Below are 23,689 nucleotides of genomic sequence, written 5' to 3' on the forward strand. Positions count from 1 at the left end.
TTATTTTATGACCCAAATGCCTCTTTTGGTAGCTTGTTTCTAAACTCTGGTGTCTTGAAAAATTCTCCGTGGAACAGTGAGATGGCATTCTGATTCTGGGACCTGAATTGTTATCACTACCTTTTCTGTGCAACTCGGCTCTGCTCCAATTCCTCTCTTTGTTTCTTCTTTTCTGAATCAGATTGAATGCCTCTATCCTCCTTTCCCTGTTAGGATGGAATATTTTCTTCTTTGTCCTTGAGTTTCTTTGTCCCTGCCCTTCCCCCACCCATTCATTTTCTCCCCGGCCTTTTTTCTTCTGTTCCCTCCCTCTCTTCTGCTCTGCTTTTCCCTTCCTTCAGGGAGAGCAGCCTGTAGATAACACATGACTCAAGTGCAGAAGCTTGCACTGCTGTTCTGTAGCTGCTTTTGCTGGTTGCCCTGCAGTGGCTCATCATTCAGAGGGAACTGGGAGTAGACTACCAACTGGGAAGTGAAGGGAGAAGCCGAGAATGCATATTTGGGTTGCCACACATGAACGTTTGGGAGCAAACAGTGCAACTACTCTGCATGGAGGTCCTGTCCTGTTGAGGTGATGACAGAGGATTACCTTTACTGTACACAGCAATAGAGCAAAAAGAGTATGCCAACAACATTTTTTTTGTGATGAAATGGGCAAGTTTTCCAGGGTTTGTGTTATATTTGGTTTGGAGTTCTTGAGTTGGGCCAAATCTGAAATGTCAAGTGAACTTTAGAAGAAACTCCTAGAGCAAATCAGACTTGCAGTCTTGGTTTGTAGAAGTGTTGGGAACTAGAAATACGCAGCCAGAGCTGGATTAACCCATCACTGGGCCCCAGGCAAACCTCACCACCCCTCTGCTGGCCAGCTCCTCCATGCAGGTCCCCGTCCAGCCATGGGATGACGTTGGCAAAACTCCTTCTGCGCTGGTGCAGATACTGATGTGTGCCAGCCCCACAGCAGCAGTGAGGAGAAGCAGTGCTGGCCACCCTACTGCCCACTCAGGTTTGACCCCATTGGCCCTCCATCATGATGGGGAGGTGGAGGCAGGATGAGCCAATAGTGAATGAGTGGCATTGTGATCTGGTGCATGGTGGTCACAACTCCATTCGCTCAGTGTTGGCCCTGGTGCTTCCCCCATCATGATGGCAGGCAGGGCCAAACCTGAATGGGCAATGGGACAGTCAGCTCTGCTCCTCCTCACCGCTGCTGTGGGGCCAGCTCCTGCACCAGTACTTGAGCCAGATGGACCAGCTGGAGCTCAGGTTGCCCTCTCCCCACAGTTTGCAGCCCTAATGGAACCTTACAATTCACAGCTCCCATTTAAAGTCAGGATTTGCCTTCACTCCTAACTAATGTGTCTGTCCTCACATTCCTTTTCCTTGTTCTTGTTTCTCTCTCTCTCTCCCCTTATGGTTCTTCCGGGAGTCACAACCCATCCTGAAAGCCTGTGTAGTTTTAGATCCCCATCCCCTGAGTGCTGCTTCTCTGGCAGCAAACACTTGTGGCATGTTTTACTCAAATTCTGGTTTTCTTTTTACCAAGGATAAACCACACCATTCCCCCAGCTGGTTTGGCATGCTGACATGGAGAAACCAGCCTTCAAGCAGTTTGGAGGTCAGTCAGACTGCTGCTTTTGCTGAGATATTTATCCCTGTACTACCTGTCTTGGAAGAGGGAAAAGACAGTGTGCTTTAATTTAACTAACAGGAGTGCAAGATCTGCTCAACCTTCATTTTGTTTTTCACCTCTAGTACGAAGGGGTTGACTTTCTCATACTTAAGGAGTATGACATTCGTTTCCTTTCAAAGGACGGTGTTGAAGAACAATTTTGCAGGCGCTGTATATAGATTATGCTTCTTAGAATGTGTTCTTTTCACAGAAAGTCCTAATTTAGCATCAGATGGAGGACAGTGGGTCATTCCTTTAGTACACCTTGCCGTAATTTTTAGCTTTACTTATGCTGTTGTCCTTAGTAGATCATTTTCTGGACCTTTTTAAGACACAACACAACTTAGTAAATAAAAGACTAAACAGAAAGACAATGCTGGCCATGTCAAAATGGGAAAGAGTGTGGGGAGGCTTCTGCACAATGAATTAATTAGCGTATTTTATTAGCTATTGCCTTGTGCTGAGACTACAGCAGTTGTAGGCAATTAAACTTTCATTTCCTGTCAAGGCTCTTGCAGCACATGGTTGATGGAAAAAGTTGAGGCTGGAGAAGCCATAAGCCAGACTCTGTCTCTGTTTTATGTAAAATCTGATCATTGTCTTCAAACCTTATTCTAACCACTGATCCTAAAAGCAATGTGATGTCTATTGTGCAGCAGCAACTTGTATTCATTTAATGATAAGATTATTAGTGATGGTATAATTGGATTTGGAAGGCTAGGTGGTCTGAAATTGCAGGCGAGTTAGTGTGGGTGACTAAAGGGATGTTGCATGTGTGCCTATGGGGAAAAATTGCATTTGGAATGGATTTAATAGTCACATGAATTTCTGTAAATACAGCGTACTTCCTGAATGCCTCGTTCTTCCAGAGAGCTGTTAGACTTGTAGTGGTTACTGTTGTTGATGGATCCTGCCCAGCACTGTGTGTGTGTGTGTGTACACAGGCAAGACTAAGAAAGTTGGAGTTAATAGTATGCTCTTTACACTGTAGCCATTATTGTATCCCTTTTTTTGTGTGTGCTCAGTGTGTTAAACTAGTTCATAAGCTTAAGAGCCATATGCAGGAAACATAAATTTGTGTGTATGTTTATAGGTAGGATACTAAATAGGTTTTGTTTAGAACACAGGTTCAGCTTGTCTGCTACCCACTGATTTCTGGGTAATACAAATAAACAATAACAAAATCATAGTTCTTGTCTAGTACTTCACAAATATTAATCCATGCCACAAGCTTGCAAAGTAGGTGGAAGTGCCTTCACTTTACAGATGGGCAAACTGAGGCAGAGTGGTTAAGTGACTTTCCCAAGGCCATGGAATTAGCCTTATCAAAACCTGCAAATTTGATACCATTAGCTCAGGATTAAACAAAGACTGTGAATGGCTTGCCAACTACAAAACCAGTTTCTCCTCCCTTGATTTTCACACCTCAGCTGTTAGAAGAGGGCCTCATTCTCCTGATTGAACTAACCTCGTTATCTCTAGCCTGCTTCTTGCTTGCATATATATACCTGCCCCTGGAAATTTCCATACATGCATCTGACGAAGGGGGTATTCACCCATGAAAGCTCATGCTCCAATATGTCTTAGTCTATAAGGTGCCACGGGACTCTTTGCTGCTTTTACAGATCCAGACTAACATGGCTACCCCTCTGATACTTAAAACCTGGATTAAAAGTCAAGGTTTTCTGGCTTCTATGTCAGTACTCCGGATACTTGACCACAGCTGTGTGTGTCTCTTTATTTTGGATAAAATGTTAATTCATTAAAGACTCACAACAGTCTGACAAGATAGGGAGGTACTATTATCACTGGATGAGGAAACTGAGGCACAGAGATCAGAGTGACTGCCTAAGCTGACACGCAAAGTCTGGCAGAGCCAGCATTTTTTCAAGTGTGAGTTACTTGAAGCCAATGACTAACACTTTAGGTTCTATTTGTCAGGACTTTGAGCTGTCTGATGCTTTCGTCACTCCCCCACTTCCCCAACATCTTCCCTTTTTTCCACTCAGCTGCTGTCTTCAGCCCCTCTGGGAAGCTCTCTTCTACCACTTCCCACAGTTCTGCTGCTCCTCTGATATATCTGCTCCTTTCCCTCCTGGCTCATCTGTTTTAGCTGCCCTTCCCTCCACCTCTCTCCCCCCCCCCCCCCCCCCCCCCCCAGCCAGCTCTGCTCTGAGTAGTATTGTCGTTATTACTCATACTATCAAAGTGCTTTGGAGCCCTGGCGAGATCCCTGTTTCCCCGGTAGCTTCACTTTTTACACCACAGTAGAGTTTCTTCCACATCCTAGAGCAACAAATACACAAGGAAAGTGCTTGTTCCCGAGCAGCACAAGCATGGTACTTTCGAAAGCTGTGTCTGGTTATTCTCGCCCTCCACACTGATGCAAACAGGTCCTGTACAATTCAGCCAAGCCTGGAAAGCCTGGGTGGTGTGTGACTCCTTTGTTTGGGGAGACTGCATGCGCCCAAACTGTGGTCCCACCCCAAGGCCTGCCCTAACTCAACCTTCTCTGCCTGAAGCCCTGCCCATGCTCCACCACTGGACCCACTCGGCCTGCTCCCTGAAGCCCCTCCTGCCTGCTGCTCACACCTCTTCACCCCCTCCTCGCCTGCCTGGCTAGCTCGTGGGCACCTCTTCACCCCCTCCCAAGCAGGCAGAGAGGGATGGGAAGAAGTGGAGCCTCAGCGAAAGGGGTGTCGGGAGCAGGGCCCCAGGCGGAGTGTGCATGGGGCCACAGCTTGGGTGCCCACCCTTTTTGGCAACAGCATGTTCCAAAGGCGGCAGGCTGGCTGTTTGGGGAGGCTTAGCCTCCCCTGGCCTCTTAAACCCACCGCCTATGCTGGAAAGAGTTCCAGTTCATGTGTGGGAATGAATGAAAATGTGACTTTCTCTTTGAAATGAATGCCAGTCTTGCCCAGCACTCTATGTGTGTACCTGCTGTGTGTGTGGACATGTACTTGCATCCAGACCATACCAATTCATGCCTAGCCAAGGGGGACAACAGGAACATTACCTTTGTTATAATTCTGGAAGTATGATGATCTGTAACCTGGGATGGCATTGGTGTCCAGTGGATTGCATGCTTAGCTGGGATTCAGGAGAGCTGGAAACTATTCCTAGCTCTGCCAGTGATCTACTGTCTGTTCTGGGCGAGTAACTCCAGCTCTGTGCCTCTATTTCCCCTCTCATCCTTGTTTGTCCATTGTGCCTGTTAAGACTTCTCTTTGGGCAAGGACTCTCTCTTCCTGTGTGGTGTGCAGCACCCAGCACAATGAGCCTCCAGTCTCAGTTAGAGCCTCTGAGTGCCACTGTAATACAAATAATAAATTCATAATTTATTTGTGCACAATATATTAAATGCATAAGCCAACTGGATTTCTGTGCTCCTAGCTTTTAAAGCTTTCTTGGCCGTGAAGAACAGACAACACTGGATCTTCTATTGTGTGCAGACTCTGTTCATTTGAGAGGAGAGGGCTCCTTTTGCAGACACCATATTTAACGGAGTTCATTGTCCTATATCATAATAGCTTTAGTGATTTAATCCCTATGGATTTTGATAGGAAATGTAATCTTGTTCTTGTATGTAGCTCTTTAGGATTTAGGATCTTCACAGCTATGAACTGGGATTTCTCTCATTCCTCCCAGCCCCCCTTGGCCCTGTCCCTTTTAATATGAATCTGGCCAGGCTTGGTTTATAGTTAGATTTCATGCTTGTTACACTGTGACACAAACAGGGGTTGTCTGCTGAAATGGGCATTCAGAGGCTTAAGACAGGGGAGTGATTACTAGCGTGTTCAAAAAAAAAAAAACATCACTAGGTGGTTTGTCATTGGACAGGAGCTAGGAATTATAAACCCTGAGAATCCAAGAATTATCTATGTGCATATCTCAGCACTTAAAGCTAAACCAAGGAAGGTGTGAGATTTCAGCTTTAAGTCATACCTGTCAAGGGTTAATGGGGGGTGAAGGCTGGCTGCTTCCTATACTGCAGTATCCCTTTACAAACATGCTTTTTAAAGCCTGCTAACCAAATATAGTCTGGCCCGCACTTAAAAACCCGTTCTCACTTTCCTAAAGTTTAATTAGGGCTGTCTGTCCAAATCTGCTCAACGACCACTTGATACCACATGGGAGAGTCACAAGAGCCAGTGAAAGGGTTATAGATTTATGGAAAGTGCAAGGACTACCAAGAATTCTCAATTTCCAAAATGACACTTGAGCTGAAATCTCAAAATTATACCCACTTGGGACAGTTGCATGAGCTGCAGCTTCCGCTTCCTTTAAATTTGATGTTTATTTAGCAAGGTGCATTACTTCATATCTTTTTTTTTAAAGGGTTTTACCGCAGCCTTCCTACAGTTCTGCTTCACAATATGCATTGCTCAGCTTGCTGAACGGCACCTAGAAGTGTGAATAGTATTGGCAGTTAAAATGCAAAATGATTTTGAAATTAATTTTTTTCACACTTCATATCAAATTGGAAAGAGGGCTCATTCCTGTGGCAAATCTTGCTAAGGACATAAATATTCCTAGCAAAATTGAGCCCATTTTCTAGTGGAAAATAGGCCACTTTTCCTGCTAAGATGATCCATTTAAAAAAAAATATGGAATGCATTATCAAGACTGCACAAAGATATGTGATTGTGCAAATTTTCAGTAACCAAATAGCCTATCTAGCTGAAGATGACTGAAGCAAAGTTTCAGGGAGGAGGGTGTTACTTACTCCCATGACTTGAAAGGATAAAAATGCCAGTACCAAATTCTGTATAGAAAAAATTGACTTTTTCAGAACTCTAATGCCAACCATTATAGAGGCACTGTCAACTTAAAATCTAGTCATTTTTATTTATTTTCCAGGTGTAAGCAAATTTTGGAATAGCCCCAAGGGTTTGCTTAATAGAAAGTGCTCTCTGAGTCGCTATAGTATTTAGCTGTCTTATGACTTCAACCTTCTGTGTTTCATTTCATGGTCTTTCTTCTTTTTCTAATGATCGTATTAGGTTAAATTTTGAACAAGCGTGATAATGGAAAACAGTTCATTTTAAAAAATCACCTACCTTAATAAATGACTGTTCAGACTGAAGGAAAAGAAAAATCAAACCAAAACATAATTAGAAAAACACACAGAGTACAGAAAAAATATACTGTAAAACAGAATGAATGAATAGTTACATTCTTATGGAATCTTCATATTGAAAGATATTCTAATGAATGAACCATAGGGACTGTTCCTCTGAGCAGTGTTGCTAGAAGCAACTCCTCGTCTTTTAAATCAGTTCCATGAGTGAAAGTCATCGGATGAACGAGTAGCCGTTGTCCAGAAAAATATTGGGTTGTAAAATGAAGAGTTCCACTAGTTTCCAGATGTTCTTGAGTTGAGCCCTGTTTAAAAGGCTTTAGGCCAGATTCTCTTTTCACTTATATTGATGTGACTTCTTTGAAGTTGGTGTGAGTGGTGAGAGAAGAGAGTTTGACAATAGATTTTGAATTTGTACAGTAGGTGATGGGTAATTGGGCAGATTCTGATCTGTATTACATCAGTGTAAATCCAAGACAATGGATGAGCATGGGCATAAATCTGTCATAACAAGGATAGGAATTGGGACTGATATTTTTCTGTTAATTTGAAGAACTGTCCTTCCAGTGTTGTACAACAGCTTTCATGCATATTGTTAGTTAATATTTCTCTTCTAAAAAAGGGTAGTCTCTTCTGTTATGGTTCATTAAAAGGGAGGGGGAGGGAATCTGTAGGTTTGAGCTTTGTCTTCAACCTAACACAGAGGTAGGAGCTGCCTAGGCTCTGCTTTCTGCCTATGAAACCAGTTAGTTACAGATACTTTGTTGAGGTTTTTAACTGCTCAGAAATAAAAATGTGAGTGCCATGACTGTTCATTGTAATCAGATTGTACTTCATTACTAAGTTATTAAGCAAGGCTGAAAATACTTCGTTCAAAAGCTGGCTGAGTAAGTTAAACATCAGTAGAAGAAACAAAACCCCGAGCTGATGTGCTTAGTTTTAAGTGTGTAACTGTTTTGGGTGTGGCAGCAAAGGAAATGGTCTCAAGATTGGTGAGCCTGGAGGACTCCATTAGATGTCAAAAGTGAAGGCAAGCTGGCAGAGCAGTGGAGGGCAAAAGAAGAGGATATTGCCGATAAGAATGCTGACTGCGATGATGAATATGAATGAAAGCATAGATAACTGTGCTGGGTATGGTATGATACAGATGGCAATTATAGAATGATGAATAACTTGCATATCTCAGCTATGCTGTAAGTTATAAATGAAGCTGGACAATCTTCAACAACATTCTAGTTACAACACAGTGAAAATGGGCCAAATCCCACAGTCCTTATTCAGACAAACATCCATTGAATTCCTTTTCTAAGCACTTCCGCTCCTCAGAGTAGGAGTCATAACTGATTCAGTAAGATCCCTTGTTCACTTACCTTATTTAAACAAACAACCACATAACTTTGCTAGTCACACGTGGAACTTTGTGGTCCTTCTCTCTGTCTCTCACACACCTGTTCTCTCTTCCCTCTCTCTCTGTGTGTTCTACTCTCCCATCTGGCATCTTGTGTCCTTTTAGACAGTAAGTTCTTCGGGGCTGGCACTGTCTCTTACCTTTTTCGTTTGTACAGCAGAGTACAATGAGGCCTCAATTCTCACTGGCCCCCTGGTGCTACTGTTCTACCAATAATAGATAATAATGTTCTTGCAGTGCTGAGAACCTGGTTGCTGCTGAATGTATAATAGTAAGGAAGGCCTTCAAGATTAGGTCCTCAGTGCCTTAGCACTCCTAGTCTTATGAAAATGGTTAGTTGTAGTACTTTAGCTGGTGGAAAAAGTATCAGACTTCTGTGGAAGAGACACTTGTATGGTATGTATGTGGGACATCACTGGTGTATCTCACAATGAGCAGTTCTGAACTCTGCACCCCTGCGCGGTGAAAACAAAGGAGGCGTTCAGACCTTGGCTACACTGGCACTTTATAGCGCTGCAACTTTCACGCTCAGGGGTGTTGAAAAAACACCCCCCTGAGCACTGCAAGATACAGCGCTGTAAAGCCTCAGTGTAATCAGTGCCGCAGCGCTGGGAGCACGGGCCGCAGCGCTGCAAGCTACACCCGTAGAGGATGTGGTTTACATGCAGCTCTCCCAGCGCTGGCGCTCCGACCACACTCACACTTCAAAGCACTGCTGTGGCAGCGCTCCCGCAGCGCTGCTGTGGCAGCGCTTTGAAATTTCAAGTGTAGCCATACCCTCAGTAACTTGAGGGGGAAAGGCACTATCAAAAGAAATATTGGAAGTCAGAAGCTAAGATAGAGGGGATGAAAAAGAAGATCCATCTAGCCCAGTATCCTGTCTTCCAACAGTATGGCTGTTTGTACCTTCTCTCTGTGTCTAGTAGGTTAAAATATTTTTTCCACCATGTGTTTGACACAATCTCCAAGTACTGTGTGTGGGTGAGTTGTTGGGGTGTGGGTGAGAAGGAGAGAGAAATGGATGGAATAAGGTTAGGAAAGAGAAGAATGATAGATGCGGGGGAGAGAGGGGACATGGAGATGGAAGATAATTCAGAAAAAGATACACCAAGATTGGTTACAGAAAAAAGACAGTGGAGTGAAGCCAAGGAGAGAGAGAAGGTAGAACAAAAGCACGAGCAACGTAGTGACTAGGGCTTTTTGAATAGTATTCAACTGATGTAGTATTCCAAAAAATTCACCATTATTCCTTAAATAATTGATCTGACAAATACTTTTGTGTGTTATTGGGCTAGTTCTATAGCTGGCCAGAGTTTACTTGGCCAAATACATTATTCAACAAATTCCAGTGAAATTTATTCAATAATATGTTATCATTTTTTCTGTTATTTGATTAGCCCTAGTAATAGGTAACGTTTTAAAAAATGTAGTTGATAGAAAATTGATTGACTTTCATACAACTAAATTCAGTGAATTAAAGTATAGTGAGCAGCATACAGCTGTTCATTCTGTTAAATCACAAGGCAGAGGCCTTGGGAAGGGGGAATGGCCTCATTGGAATTGTATGTCCTGGTTAGCGTTTGGGCTAGTAGGTTGGGGTAAACCTTTCAAGCCTTGTATAAACAGATTACTTCTCTGGTCCTCCAAAAATCTGATATTCAGAAACCCACTTATTTACTGGCAGCAGATGTTCTGATCTGGGGACCCTCTTCAGGTAATAATTTGGCCTCTTTGAACATGAGAACCTTTCTTTACAGATCAGATGAAGCCGAAACAGATGCCTGACCAGAAGGGCATGTTGATGAACACCAGACTCCCTAAGCACTAGCAGAAAAGGGAAAACTAACTGTGCTATGATAGAGGTGGGGGAGATGCATTGAAGAAATCCACATATGCTTAGTCTGGTGGTTAAAATGTAATTGGAATTGGCTAGATACACATCAGGATGATGATATAGTGCTCATCTGCAATATACTCTACCATTATTCCTTCGTCCTGTGAAGTAGGTAGGTATTTTCACCATTTACAGATGAGAGGAATGTGAGCCAGACTTCCTACTTCCCAGTCCTCTGCTCAGCTCTCTAGTCCTTCATCTCTGTTAATGAAAGAAAGTATTTCCCACTGTCAGTCTCCACACTGTCACGGTGTTGGAGAGGTACACGTTGACACTTCCATGATGAACTGAAAAAAAATACATAGAAATTTGAAGCTGTGTTTTACAGATGCTGCTTCTGTTAAAAACTGGTGTTTTTATGAACCGACAGAGGGGTTCAAAATACAGATAGGGATTGCGACTGGGTGGGGTTTGAAAGATGTATGCATCCCTTGAGGACACATTGTATAACACTTGGCTGTTGCTAAGAGGAAAATAATAGTGTTCTCTAGGCCCTGCAGATATTCTGTCCACTCTATTTAATTTCTGTCAACAACCTTCCTGTATTAAGCAAAGTACTTCCCATTTTTTTAAGTAGTGATGCACTGTGGAGCTGCATAGAGACTGATATAATAGCATACAGAACTTCTCCCCTCTAAAGTAATCTGTTCCGAGTTTGTCACCAGCCGCAGGGTTATGTCTATCTGAATGTTCTTTTTGTAGAATGAGTTGAGGTTTCACTTGAGTACCTAGCAGCCAAGAGTCTGTGCCTCAAAAGCCATCAATACCAAGTAAGCTCTTTGGGGCAGAGACCTTCTCTTTGTGTTTGAACAGTGTCTAGTACAGTGAGCCTTGACACATGATAGAGGCATCTAGGCACTACCATCGGACAAATAATAATAAGCACTGGTTGGCAGTCACAGTAGAGTGAGTAGACATGGAGGCTGAATTACTATATGGGGTGATCCCTCTAGCTTAGGTCTGAGGCAGGGACAGCCAGGAAAAGTTTGTACTGCCATTCAGGAGTGCAAGATTTGCATAGAGGTTGATGCTATCAATTTAAAAATCACATTTCTGTCTGAAAGGTTTTCTTCCTGTTGTTACGAGTATCCCACACAATTTGCTGTCACGGAAACAGAGAGAAGGAAAATGTTTTCTCTCTTCGGACTGTGTTGTTGGCAGCCCTTTGTGTATCGTCAGTCTCACCATTTTCCTGGTACAATCAATTACCTCTTTCTTTTGTTTGGTGGGATGGGATGAAACATTATTTAAAAAAACGATGTGGTTGGGGAAAATATACCTCTATACTAGTTGCTATGGGATTGGGGAGTTGGTATTATACCTGAAAATATTCCTAACTCTTCAGAATTGACTAGATTTCAAGATCACAGTGCCCTTTTTACACAGATGATACTTTTAAAAACCAGGTGATCCATCAAAACTGCTCCTGTACTTTGCCAGTAAGTAGTGACTAAAGCTACATTACATAACAGAAAGTCACTACACCTCTACCTTGATATAACACTGTCCTCGGGAGCCAAAAAATCTTACTGCGTTATAGGTGAAACCGCGTTATATCGAACTTGCTTTGATCCACCAGAGTGTGCAGCCCCACCCTCCCCCAGAGCGCTGCTTTACTGCATTATATCCACATTTGTGTTATATCAGGTCATGTTATATCGGGGTAGAGGTGTACTAAAATGATGACTATTCGTAGAAAATGGATCTTTTTCCATTATGACTGCTCTTGATGGCATTTCCCCTTTTAGAATTTTTATGCGGCTTTTGTTTCTGTTGTGAACTTTGGCTAAATCAGTATTTAGAGAAAGATTGTGGGAGTGAGAGGGAAAGAGAGCAAGTCTTCTATTCATGTCAACGAGTTTAGGAAAGTTGGGTTTTATAGGATAACATAGCATCACTCTTCATAAATGCCTTGATTCAGCAGTGTACTTAGGCATGTGTCTTCCATTTAAGCATGTGGCAGTCATATGCTTAAAGTTAGGCACTGGGATTTATTTTTGTGGCTCTGTCCAACACTTGCTTGGATCGCAACAGTGGAGGATGGACACTCTCAGAGATTTTCATCCATCAGGGTGCTGAGCATGGTATGGATAGAAACTAATAGGCCACAGCATATTACACACACTTGGCTATATTTAAAATACTGCAATATGCTGGAAAAAATATATATATTTGCCAGCACTTGTACACATTATGACTCTTATTCATCTTGTCCCAACTGTTTAATTATGGCTATTTGAAATTTCCCTTGCAGATATCAGTGAAGTTTAACACGTCTGTTTTCCATACAAATGGAAAAGACTCTTTTCTCTATTGGCTGCTTACACTTAAAAATATCCCTAAACCCTTATGTGATTGGTAGTACCAGTTAGTTTATTTATTTGTAAGTTCTTGTGCCATTTGATGTAAGCTCCAATGGCAAGGGATGTCTTCAGACAATCTGGAGGGGATATAAAGAATGTGCTTGTTTATAGTGAGAGAAAATAATTGAGCTTTTCTGTTGCTGCCTGAGAGACATGTCTCCTGGTTCTGGGACCTGTTTACTGTGCACTGTGCAGAGCCTGCAGCTTCTCTGCAGCAGACCGGGACTCCCCTAGCCTTTCTGCTGTTTTCTTTTTTATGTCTAGGCTTGTGAGCAACACTGGTATGCTCCAAACACCTGCCAGATTTGCATATCATTCTTGCTTGGCTTGAGCATCCAGTGCAAAGTTGGCACATGAACTGTGGAGAAGCAGGGCTAGTGTTTTGATTGTAAGCCAGAGCCTGATACTGAAATAGGCAATGGGATGGGATCCAGTAATTGTTGGCCTCTGATCAATGAAAACTGTCGTTAGGCCAGTAAATCGTTGGTATGTGGGCTTAGTTCTATAGATCATCTTTGGGCTGGTGTCACCCTGACTCCGGGACGAGAACATTATCAACATGTCATCAAGTCTGCCTGGAGCTTTTTATTACTTTTTTTCCCCTTGATTTATATCCTTTCTCTTCTTAAATTTCACACAGGTCGGTTTTGACAACACACTGGAGGAACATTGAGGGGGATTGTTTCTTTGGTGCTGAAATAGACTCAGTAGCTCTCCCCTTTCCTATGCAGTTTTTCCCTCGTGGTAAACTGACTTGTGATCAAGTCTCTTCTCTCTGAATTCCTGCTGCGGAAATTCTGGCTGTGCCACTTTTACTTTCTGATAATCTAAGTGTACAGGTGGTAGGAAACAGAGCCTTACATTTGTCTCTGGCTGCTGTTGTGTTTACTTGAATCCTGGTGTGACAACACCTGATTATCTTAGGTTGTTAACATGAGAAAGTTGCACTAATTTAACTTAAACCAGTTTTAAATCAATGCAAACTCTTTTGGGGACATTCTTGTTTTGGTTTAAGACTAGCTTATTTTATTTAACCTTAAAATGGTTCATAATAGACTTAAGATAAAATAAGATAAGTCTGGTTTAAACTCAAGTAAATGTCCAGACAGCTTTTTAACTAAATCAGCACTGGGTTTAACTAAATCAGTTTAAAATCACACTGATAGTGTAAAATGAGTGCAACTTTCTCTTGTAGATGAGCCCTTAGCAACATCTACTGCTGTGGCAGAAGTAACTTCAGAGTAATTATCATAGGCCTGCTCCTGCAGTCCCTATTCAGACGAAACTCTTTCTGTTGTCAAATTAGAAGGAATACTTGGTATGGGGGCAAAACACCTAGGGCAGGGGCCCCAACACAGTGCCCACGGGCACCATGGCACCTGCCGGGGCGTCTAAGTGCGCCCACATACTGGCCGGTGGATGAGCATCCGCTGAAATGCCGCCGAAATTCGGCAGCATTTCGGCAGCGACGCCTCTGGATGCTGCTGCTTGCCGCCGACAAACAGCGTTATCCAGAGGCGTCGCTGCCAAAATGCTGCCGAAAATTTCAGTGGATGCTCGTCCACTGCTACTGTCTTCCATGACTCGTTGTCTGGTGCCTGCCAGACGAAAAAGGTTGGGGAACACTGACCTAGGGGCTAGTGTACAGACCAGTATAGCTCTACCAGAATATTCCGCTAGAGCTATGCTCATATAACTCAACCAATAACTTTAGACTAATTTTTATTCCAGAGTAGAGTGTTCACATGGTGGAGTTATACCAGCATAGCAATAATGGAATAATTATTCCACTAGACCTGTGTTGGAAGACTAGCCTCAGAACCAAGTAGTCCTCCTATTTTTAATAAACCTCATTTTAAAGCACAACTGAGATGCTTAAAGTACAAAATGTTTATATTCGTCTAGCTAGGGATGAGAGAATTGTATGGTATTTCTGTGGTACATCTTTTCCTTTCATCCATTATCTTAGCACACAACTTACTTCCAAAATGGAAAGGAAATACTGGTGACCTCTTCCATCTTGCTGATGCTAGTAGTGATGATTAGCAAAAAAGAGATGTTTTATACTATTTAATCTTAAAGACAAATCTTAGTTTTAATCTTTAGTCTCAAATTCAACTGTTATACCAGTGCAAATTCAGAATAACATCAGCAGAGAAGAATTTGGCCTAAGTAATGATGATGCAAGTCAGCACATTCAGAGTTCAGGCTCAGCGCAGAAGGGTTTTTTCTACACCAAGGGATTATATGTTGTTGTTTGTGGTATATAGGCACAGCACGTTGGGAGTGGGTTGAGACACCAGGCTTCACTCTGCTATTTCCAGATTTAGATAGATTCATAATGTTATGTTAAAAATAACTTTTTGTGAATTCCTTCTTGGTGTGTGGTAGTTTTTATTTAAAGGCCAAATAAAAATATACTGGTTAGGAAGGTGAATGACTTTTTTCTACAGGCCGGAATGGCTTTTCTGGAGACTCTTCAGTCTGATGTGTAAATCCTCGTTAAGGGCATTTTGTTTAAAACTGATTGTGGTCCCAGTTCAGCCAAGCACTTATCATGTGTTCTGAAGCCTGTGAGAAGTCAGTGGGACTGCTTGAATACTGAAAGTTAGGCAAGCCCTTTGCTGACTCAGGGCCTGTATGAGTACAGATTAGTTGCTGCACAAGCATAAAACGCATTGCTCAGAGTTAAACATTTTGAGTGATTTCAACATTTTACATATATATATGGAAGAACTGTTCGGGGTTTATGTTTATATATAAAAATATATAAAATAAAATATATAAAAAGTATATTAAAAAAACCCCCAAACAGTTCTTCCAAGTAGGCAATGTGAATACCTGCTTTGGGAACTCCTTCCCTGCCAAATTCCATTTCTTAAATCAAACCTTTTATTTGATTTACATGACCACAAAAAGCATTTTAAACCAGTAAACCTCTGAGCTTCTTTACAGTTGTGTACATTTTAAAACAGGCAAGTCAATTGGGGGTTTGTTTTTCCTTTTTTTCTTTTCTTTTTCTTATTGTTTAATTAGCTTTTAGACTCAGACCTCAGTGCTGTGTTTTTTGTTGACCTGTTCTGTGCTCATGCAAAACTTGAGCAAGCAAGTGGTATCTATATACACACAATCCGTGTAGCTAAATGCATAGTTAGCATTTCCAATTGCCTATTGAATAGCATCTATTCTGAAGGAACCACCATTTTCTGTCAATGCAATTGAATGTATCCAGGGTGGGATTTCTGACCTGAAAGCCACTGTATTATTTGGGGACCAGGTCAAATGCAGTCCAGTGCACCCTGATGACTACATAACTGTTTCTGAAAGTTGCTCCATGTTGACTCTTTTTGAATAAATTTGTGATAGCAGTCTTAAAATGTATAGCTTGCTACCCTTTTCTTTGAACACAGCAGTATTCACATTGTTGAGATGAAAAGCCAAGGCAGTGTATGCAGGGACAAAATGAAAGTAAATAAAATGATAATATTAATATTGTAGGAAAAAGAGTAGAGGCCTTAATGCAAACTTTCTTATGTTACCTCCAGCAAGCTCATAAAAGAATTCACAGCATGAATTTATGTATGTGTGTGTGAACATTGGCTTGAGTGTGTAGTCTTTAAAGTCTGGTACAAATTGTGTCTGTTAGTATTGTCTCTTGTCCTAAATTCTCTCCAGAAAATGAGATCTTGAAGCCATGAGAGTTTCCTGTTACATTTATTTATTTATTTTAAAATCTTTTAAGTTTGTTACTCTAAAATGGAAAAGACACCAAAGCAGAGGAGAAGGAGCTCTGCCCATCAAAACAGGCCGATGGAAAGATCCCAAGGTAAAATAAATAGAGCTTTATTGGGCACAGTTAGGGTACGGCCAAGATGCAAAGTAGAACCCAACCCATAGCAAGGGAATCAGCCATGAAGTTTGCTTTGTAGGCATTGTGTAAAAGACTCAAAAGAAAGCTGTTAATAGAGATTCCATTAATTCTTTTTGTTTTCAAAAGTATTAGATGTACACACTGCACTGCCCATCCATGTATGGTAGGCCTACATGCAACATGCCTGACCATCCTGAGCACAGGCTACCATTGTGGAACTTTTTTGATGGAACTATCAAAGTCATTGTCTTATGATCTAAGACAGGTTGTGTCCATGTGTCCTGACGTCAAAGACATGTCATGGATTAACTCACCGTGACATGTCGTCATTCCCCCACTGGACCTACTTCCAATATTTAAGTGGCTTCAGCACAGATTGATTCAAATGAGCAAAAAGGTGCAATCCACTTTTCTTAGTGTGTTACACTTCCCATTCTGTGCTTGATCCATAGAGAATATGAGTCTGTTATAGGTGCCTTCTAGGAGACTTAATCCTCAAACTCAAGATGTAGAGGGCTCATGCCTTGACTCTGGAAGTCCTGAGTTCAGTCTGTAGTGATGATGCCAAGATGATCACAGTTGTTTGAGATGTGAGAGCATTCTTTTTGGAAACCACACACACACACACAAACACACACACACAAACACACACTCTCTTGATCTGGCTCAGGCAGCACGTTACCACAAATCTCTGAGCACACAAAGCTGACTATCTGAAAACATGAGGGTGGGACATCATCTCATTATATGGGGCTGGTGAGATTTCTTTCCTGGACATTCACTGTCAATACATCAGTAGAATGAGCTCCTCCAAGGAGATTTGCTTTGGTTTGTGAATGGAGATTAGTCTATTTTTGAACCAAGCCTTGAAATATGGAGGGCGCATGTGCTGCTTTGGAACTCCACGGTTCAGATTCCACCCACCGTTAAACTTGTGCGATCAGAAATCAGCACGAGAAGCTTCTTCAGCATTCACAAAGTTGTCTATAACCCTGGAGCAGTGGTCCCCAACCTTTTTGTCTGGCGGGCTCCAGACGAAGGACCATGGCAGCGGTGGAGCACCTGCCGAAATGCCGCTGAATTTCAGCGGCATTTCAGCGGCGACGCCTCTTGATGACATTGTTTGTTGGTGGCAAGTGGCATCATCGAGAGGCGTCGTCACTGAATTTCGGCGGCGTTTCAGTGGCGACACCTCTCTATGAGGTCAGTTGGAAATTCGGCTGCATTTCGGCGGATGCACCACCGTTGGCCAGGACGTGGGCTCGTTTAGATGCCCTGTGGGCACCGCATTGGGAACCCCTGCCCTGGAGTAACCTTCAGGGTTCTGATTCCTATCTAGGGTGACTAGATAGTATGAAAAATCGGGACGGGGATAAGAAACCCCCCCAAATATTGGGATTATCCCTATAAAATCGGGACATCTGGTCACTCTATTCCTATCATTACTGATGCTTGACAGGCTGTCCTGTGCACCTTTACTGACTTCTGTCACCCTATATGTAACACTCATGCTTGAGCTATTGCCCCTGAGCAGGTGCCTTGAGTCAGGTAGCATTTTCATCCTTCCACCTCTTGCCAGAGATCTCAAAGAGTGATGAGACACAGAAATGCCAAGAACTCTTTCAGACATGGCCCAACGTCCAGAAGTTTCTTAAAATGAAACAAAGTTAATTAGAACATTGATCAAATGACATCAAATGCGCCAACCGCTAAGCCTGCACCCAGTCTTGTTTAAGGAGGCCAAAATCATTTGAAGTTACAGAGGAGGTCCGAGAATAAAAGCCTCCTCTCTTTTAGAGAGCCTGAGTTTGTCACCCACCTCTCAAGGTTACCACCCATTAGCAAGTCAGCCTAACCTTCCTCCACCCGAGTTCCATCCTCCTGTGCAGTTCTGTCAGTTATACCCTTATACCCCCATGTTACCTTGATGTGGCCAAGTGAGGTACCTGCATTGCCAGCTAATCACGTAGGCATCCTTCTCTTTGCATCGAGACAGGGTTGCTGTCTTGGAAAGAGAATTAATTTCTGCCTCTCCCCAACCCCCCAGTACCAGCCAATTATGGACCATGTTCATTGAACCTCCCATCCTTTATTTAGAACTGTAGTTTATTTTATCCAGTTTCCTCTTGAGTTCGCTAACATTTCGAAACCTCCTCTGACCCGGCATAGATGTTAAGTAGAATGCATAGCTTTGCATATAGTGTGCACTGGAAAGTTTAGTTAAAGGAGTTTCTCTCACTGGGCGACTGGTTTTTTTTTTTTTTTGTGGTCATTCCCTGAAGTGTCAGCCAGAGGGCCATCTCTCTTCAGTCACTTAAGTGGTTCTATTTTTGCCATAATTCCCTATTTCTTAATAACACCAGCCTGCATCAAATATGATTTTTCAATATCCCTTATCTTCTCCATTACGCTCGGGATGATTATTCCTTAGATAATGCTGGAAATTATGGTCAGTGTTTTAAAACTGTATAATAAAACTAGTGCCCAAAGAGCCTGGTCCTGCAAACACTTCGGCACATATGTAAGTTTACTCAGGTGATAGTCCCCCCTGAGCTCCACATTTCTGTGTGTGCTTAAGGGACAGATCCCAGTGAAATTCATGGAGAGACTCATATGACTTTGCGTCAGACTCTTAAGTGTTTGCAGGATCTGGCCCTAAATAGAAACATGGAGATGAAGAAGTGTCAGAGGGAATCCAGTGCAAACTCCATCAACCTTTTTCTGTTGTGCTCTGTTTATTATTTAGACTCCGCTATCCCAGCAGATTTTAGCTATTAAAGATTGTTACTTGGTTTAGTTATTAAAGCTTTTTTCTCTACAATCTGTTTTTGCTACATTTTATTTTTCTGTTCAGTTATAGATATTATGGTATGATACTGTACTTACTGCGATACATTTCACTTACACATATTATCTAATTTGTTTTCACTGCTTTTAAGGATTCAGTTTTTGGCTCCTGATCCTGCAAACATGTAGCACTTGCTTACCTGTGCTCACATGGGTAGTCCCCTTGGTGTCAGTGGAACTGCTTCTGAGTATGTTTTAGTGCTTGTGTAAATGTTTGGAGGATTGGTTCCTTTATTTGTCCTTTATCTGTTTTTGCCTTCTTGCTGTTATCCCATCCTCTCCTCCTTTTGTACAGAGACCCTTTGCTTTCTCCCAGCTTTCTCTCAACCTCATTCCATAGTTGTCAGCTCCTTGAGCCTGCGTGAAGCCACTTTTCCCCTTCATAAAAGGGAAAAATAAATAATTTCCAGGTATAAATGGAACGTAGCGGTTACAATAAATAAAAGGAGGCTCGACAACAGATTTGTTTGGCTGGAAATATGTTATAGTCTAAAGTGAGGGCAAGGAGAGGCATGGCAGATGCTCCGCATACAGCCTACGCTAAGTCAAATAAATATGGACCCTATTCCTGTTGAAATTGGTTGCCAAACTTCCATTTATTTCAGTAGAGTAGGATCTAGTGCACTCTCTATATTCTACATAATTCCACAGCTCAAATAAAATGGCATGAGTCACATTCAAACTCCTTGACATATGGAATTATTTATTTCTTGGTGCAAAATCCATTGACTAGCTAATAACCACTGGTAGAAAAGTGTTCCTACTCTTTAAACAATATACAGTAACCCCTTGCTTAATGTTGTAATTATGTTCCTGAAAAATGTGACTTTAAGCTAAATGACGTTCAGAGAAGCCAATTTCCCATAAGAATTAATGTAAATGGAGGGGTTAGATTCCTGGGAAAAAAATTTTCACCAGACAAAAGACTATATATACACAGTATAAGTTTTAAACAATTTAATACTGTGCATGACGATGATTGTGAAGCTTTGTTGAGGTGGTGAAGTCAGAGAGTGGTATATTTCCCAAGGAATGCCTTACTGCTAAATGATGAACTAGAGCAGTTGAGCCCTCAAGGGTTAACATGTTGCTAATGTAGCCTCACGCTCTACAAGGCAGTGAATGGATGGAGGGGACAACATGGCAGACAGAGACAGACACGCACCCTGTGTGTGTGAGAGAGAGATGCACATTGCCCCTTTAAATACGCTGACACCACTCTACATACACTGCCTTTTTAAGTAGATCAGCAAGTTGAGACAGCAGCTTCTGCCAGCAAGCTTCCTCTGTCCTGAGCCCTGTCATGTCCACTCTGCTCTATGGAGATGGGGTAAGCAGGGGGCAGAAGTAGGGGGGAGGGGGACCCCCTGACAGTCCCCCTCTTTCTCCCCACTGCACAGCAAACCGGAGGTTCCCGGGAGCAGCTCCAAGGCAGAGGGCAGAAGCAGCACATGGCAGTGCAGGGAGGGACAGCTGAACTGCCAGCAATTGATAGCCTGCTGGGCGGCTGCTGCACAGGAAACTTAGGGAAGTGGGGAGCTGATAGGGGAGCTGCTGGTCCACTCTGGTTCCAAGCCCCCACCAGCTAGCTCCAACGAGCTGCTCTTCCTGCAAGCAGTGGACAAAGCAGGCAGCTGCCAAACAATGTTATAAGGAAGCATTGCACAACTTTAAACGAGCATGTTCCCTAATTGATCGGCAATGTAACAACAAAACAACGTTAACCGGCATGACTTTAAGTAAGGAGTTACTGTACTGTAATTGGGGAGGGGGGGCTTTAGTGTCTTGGGCATCCTCACTGAGGTTATTCTTGGGTTCCCTCTAACCTCTGTCCTTCTTTCCCAAAATCTTTTCAATAGCTCCTTGCTCCTCATCTTCTTCCCCCACTCTTTCCCTAGGATGGATACAATGGGACTTCCTCTTTCTCTGCCCTTATGTGGTCAGGAGAAGGAGGGAAGGTGGCCTTGTGGGATTTTGTGGTATTTGCTATTGCTGAGGAGGGGACTGATCACTACACCGAGCGGCAGATCCCCCGCCAATTTCAAGTGGTCGTGCAACTTGGATGACCCGACTTGACCTCATGTTTCCTGGATTCTAACAGCTGGTTCTGGGTTTAAAAGCTAAACTTTCTATAATAGAAAAAGATGCTTGGTTAGAAATAATATTGGGTGCCATATAAGAGCCATTTCTAGCATGTTTAAATGACTGGATTGAGCCCTGTGCATACACGCTGAAAAACATAATAAAATACATGCTTGAAATAGATAATGAGATTAAAGAGGTTGTTTCAGCTCTGAGGCCTTCTTTGGGCTGTAGGGGGAAAAATAAACTAACCTTTGTTCTATTTTTGCCATAGCCTGCAGATGGTCACACGCTTGAAATATTTAATCTTATTTTCTATTTCTAATGGTTATTTTATTCATCTCCCCCTAAACAAAACTACGTCTCGTTGACAATGTCTCTTTAACTGGAAAGCAATATCTTCTAACTGTGGTGAATGGTGAATAACTTCTCTCACTCGGAGGCAACACTTTATTTAGCCGCTATGCATTATTGCAGCTCTAGAGTCAGTTTCCTGGAGCGGAGTAGTGACAACACATTAATGACTGGGACAGCTGGAGTAAATCTTAATAGAAGCAGTTGTAAAGACTGATCAAAGCTGGCATTTCTTATTTTATCAGTTATTTTCTCACTCTTCGTTTTATTTTTTTGTTCTTTTTATTTAAATGTTTTTTCCTTTTCACTCAAAGAAGAAATAAAAGCACCTAAAAGATAAACGGAAGATAGGGGGAAACTGCTTGACTTTCAGCGAATGTTGTGGAGTGGGCAGATAACTATTTATCCGATCTGTTGAGCACTTAATGGGGTTCATTAAACTAATATAGTGCAAACAGCAGTGCCTCGTGCCTTTGATCACTCAAGTGGCCCTTCCAGTAGTCTTTGGAGCCAAGGCATTTCCCTTTCATCATCTGGGCTTGCCATGGCTGCTGTGCTGATTAGAAACACAGATGACCGTCTCAGACAAGAAAGAGAAAGAAGGCAATGTGCTGACTTGGGGAATTGTGTTGGAACAAAGCAGGATAATCGCTGAGCCACACACACACACACACACACACACACACACACACACAAAAAGCAAAATGGGATGGGAGTTGGAAGGGGAAGAATGAGAGAAGAAAATGGAGATGGAAAATTACAGAGACTAAGGGAAATGGCAGCAGACCCTCCCTACATAAGAACATAAGAGCGGTTGTACTGGGTCAAACCAAAGGTCCATCAAGCCCAGTATCTGTCTACCAACAGTGGCCAATGCCAGGTGCCCCAGAGGGAGTGAACCTAACAGGCAATGATCAATTGATCTCTATCCTGCCTTCCATCTCCATCCTCTAATGAACAGAGGCTAGGGACACTATTCTTTTCCCATCCTGGCTAATAGCCCTACTTGTATTATTCCTTGTTTTATGGTACATTTCACCCTTCTGATTGCATGTAAAAATGCCAGGGAGTGGGAAGTTAAGGCCTGATCTAGCACCATTGAAATCGGTGGGATTTTGGCCATGTCACAGGAAAGCAGCTTCATGACCTTTATTTTCAAAGGATGCTTCTCAGGGCTTCAATGCGTCGGCAGTCGATTTAACGGGTCTAGTGAAGACCCACTAAATCGACCACAGATTGCTTTCCCGTCGACTCATGTACTTCACCAGATTGAGAAGAGTAGGGGGAGTCAACAGAAGAGTGTCTCCCGTCAACATCGCATAGCGTGGAACCCAGGGTGAGTAGATTTAAGCTAGGTTGATTTGAGCTACGCTATTTACGTAACTCAAATTGCATAACTTAGATCAAATTTCCTAGTATAGACAAGGCCTCAGGCCTACCAAATGAAAAGAAAACTGCAGTTCAGGGTAGATTTGGGTAACAGGTAGGCTTTTAATGTGCATCATGAAAGAATAGCTCATCGGTTGCAATACTCTGAATAAAAAAACCATTTGACTATGATTTTCTAATATGAGAGTGATCAGATCCAAATCTACTGAGGAATCTTCCCTATACCAGAGCCAGGAACTTGGTTACAACATAGTTGTCACCTGACCAGATTACCAAATAGTTAAGAATTGTAGTGTACTCAGAACTACCCATGTCCTTATAAATAAGTTAAAACCCTGGGTGATCCCAAACTTTAGTCTGGTTACAGGAACACAGTTAAGGCTCACCTACACAAAAAAGTTAGTGTACACAGGGCCTTTAAGAGATCCTTAATGCATACCTCTTCATGTGCTGCTTTCTCCTTCTCATATATTACCTCAGATTGCTTTGTATGTATTTCTCCCCTGTGCAGGCTGTAGGCTGTTAAATCACTATCACCTAGAGCAGGGCTAGTGGTTTGAATGGCCAGGCAAGTGTCAGTGATTGGGAAAAGGTGACAATGTACTGTCAGTATGTCTGCATCACGCTAGGAGATATGATTCCCAGCTCACCTAGACATACCTACGCTAGCTGTGCTCAAGCTAGCACACTAAAAATAACAGTGTAGCTGAGGTAGCGGCTTAAGCTAGCCAC

The 23,689-nt window shown here is 42.5% G+C and overlaps 1 protein-coding gene across 2 annotated transcripts in view; it reads left to right on the plus strand.

Moving 5' to 3' along the window:
- NKD1 (NKD inhibitor of WNT signaling pathway 1) overlaps positions 1–23,689 on the plus strand; it is a 153,639-nt gene that overhangs the window by 50,184 nt on the left and 79,766 nt on the right. The gene's annotated exons all lie outside the window — the stretch shown is intronic.

This window comes from Gopherus flavomarginatus, chromosome 14 (assembly GCF_025201925.1).
Source record: "Gopherus flavomarginatus isolate rGopFla2 chromosome 14, rGopFla2.mat.asm, whole genome shotgun sequence".
NCBI classification, from domain to species: domain Eukaryota; kingdom Metazoa; phylum Chordata; order Testudines; family Testudinidae; genus Gopherus; species Gopherus flavomarginatus.